At 37.6% G+C, this 2,466-nt stretch overlaps 1 pseudogene; it reads right to left on the reverse strand.

Annotated features, from left to right (window-relative positions):
- Positions 1 to 1,742: 1,742 nt before the first annotated feature.
- LOC127089239 (uncharacterized) lies at positions 1,743 to 1,842 on the reverse strand (annotated as a pseudogene).
- Between the last annotated feature and the right edge of the window lie 624 nt (positions 1,843 to 2,466).

Genomic DNA, 2,466 nt, shown 5'->3' on the forward strand with positions numbered 1-2,466 from the left:
TTTCTACACCGGAAACTATTGTGCAACTTTATACCGGATTTAACCTTACGTTATATTCCAGTTTTATTTCCTTGATTTAATTTACTGTTTAATTGAAGAATCCAAGAACAAATCCTACCGGCTTGTGGTGGAGTGTTCAAGACTATTGTATTACGCAATCAGGTTCTTTAATCATTATTTAATATTTTGTTTTATTATTTATCTATATTATCTGCCTGGAATGAGTCTGTTTATGCATGATATAAATTCTTATTTATTTAGCATGTCTGGCTAATTTGCCCAGGTATCGGTATGTAAAGTAAGCAGAATAAGGGATCAAGACTGAGTCGGTCTATCTAAACTTAAAATCAAAATCAATCTTTTTACGGTCTCAACTTACAGGTTTAATAACAAGATTTTTTACAAAAGTAAAAGACATAAAGAAGTTAAAACCAATAGAGCGAGAGTTTGAGATTTTAACTGGACAGTGTAAGTTAGGCATTAATTCTAGATCAGGGCGAGAGCAAGTTTTAGAGTTAATTAAATTCTGACCTTTTCCAAAAAGTATTTTTAAAGATTGAATGTGAGGACGAGAGTTAAGCATTTGGATTTGATTATATAACCTAAGTCAACAGAGCGAGAGTTTGAGATAAGGGTGTTTTAAAACGGTCAGTATTTTCTTAAAAGGAGTTTCTGCAACTTTATTGTTTTCAAAATATGATTTTTGACTTAATTATAAGTGACAACTACATTAATATAAAATCATGGTTTATTCAACAGAGCGAGAGTTTGAGATAAAACCTTTAACCAATAAAGTTAACCGAAACGATTCATTTTAAAACAAGAAACCGACAAAGACTTGATTCCCTAGTTTTGACGAACTACATACCGATATCCGTTTTATTAATATTTAATCTAGATCTTAGTTTAGCTCTTAGTTTTTCCCCAAACAATCAAACATTTTCACCTTAGATTTACGTAGTAACCTTAGATAACGGTATATCGATTCATAAGTCCCTGTGGGATCGATATCTTTTAAAACTACGCGATAGAACTGTGCACTTGCAGTTTGTATCCCATTCTCGACTCACACAGTCGAGCGATCAAGTTTTTGGCGCCGTTGCCGGGGATCTTTCTATTTAATCGATATCGTAACTCTTCCGTTACGCTGTAGAGACTAAGGTTTCTTTTTCTTCTATTCTTTCTTTCGTTGATTTGTATGCCACGCACTCGCTCTCAAGGCGAGCCGCTCTATTTACGAATCAACGATATCGAACTATATCTCCGAGTCTTACGACGAATTCGGGAATATCGTGCTGAAAACAATCTCCCTCCTATAGACCTTCCTGATCTCAAAGATCTTCCTTCTTTAACCGAGATGGCAGAACCAGCTCGTGCTCTTAGAGATTACGCCGCTCCATCGCAAGATGAACCGCATTCAAGTATTGCTCCGCCCGCAATCGAAGCAAACAACTTTGAACTTAAACCTTCGCTGTTGCAAGCTGTGCAACAGAACCAATTCTCTGGAAATCTTACCGAAGATCCAAACCTTCATTTATCCGTATTTGTCCAATACGCTGATACTGTTAAAGCTAATGGTGTCACTTCAGAGGCAATTCGACTTCGTCTTTTTCCTTTCTCATTAAGAGATAGCGCTAGAAGATGGCTTCAATCACTTCCTTCCAACTCAGTCACCACATGGAACGAGTTGAAGAAAGTTTTTCTTGCCCGATATTTTCCGCCAAGCAAAACAGCTATGTTAAGAGCCCAGATAAACGGATTTAAACAGAAAGACAACGAGTCTCTTTTCGAAGCATGGGAAAGATACAAAGACATGATGAGACTTTGCCCACACCATGGTTTGGAAGACTGGTTAGTAATTCACACATTTTATAACCCAAATTGGAAGAACCATCCAAACTTTTCATATAAGAGTAATAATGCTTTATACGCACCTGGACAGTCTCCAAATCAAGCCCCATCTATACCTCCGGGATATCAGAAATCCAATCCTAACAATAATACCCCTAGAAAATCCAACTTGGAAATCATGATGGAAAACTTTATAGCTTCCCAACAACAAACCAATAAAGATTTCTTAAACCAGAACATACACACTGGCGAACAACTTAAACAACTAGCAAGCAAAGTAGATGCCTTGGCTACCCATAACAAAATGCTGGAAACGCAAATATCTCAGGTAGCTCAACAACAAGCACCTACTGCTGCACCAACTGGTACATTCCCTGGACAGCCCCAACCTAATCCGAGAAGCCAAGCTCATGCAATTATATTAAGAAGTGGAACGGAAGTGGAAGGACCGTCTGACCCAAGGATAGAAAACCAAAACCCTAAGAAATCAACTGAGGAAAGTGAACCTAAGGAAAAGGAAGAGAGTAATAAGGAAACCCTAGAAAAGAAGGAACCTTATGTACCTCCACCACCTTACAAACCACCTATACCCTACCCTCAAAGGCTTGTTAAAAC

This window comes from Lathyrus oleraceus, chromosome 5 (genome assembly GCF_024323335.1).
Source record: "Lathyrus oleraceus cultivar Zhongwan6 chromosome 5, CAAS_Psat_ZW6_1.0, whole genome shotgun sequence".
Lineage (NCBI taxonomy): Eukaryota > Viridiplantae > Streptophyta > Magnoliopsida > Fabales > Fabaceae > Lathyrus > Lathyrus oleraceus.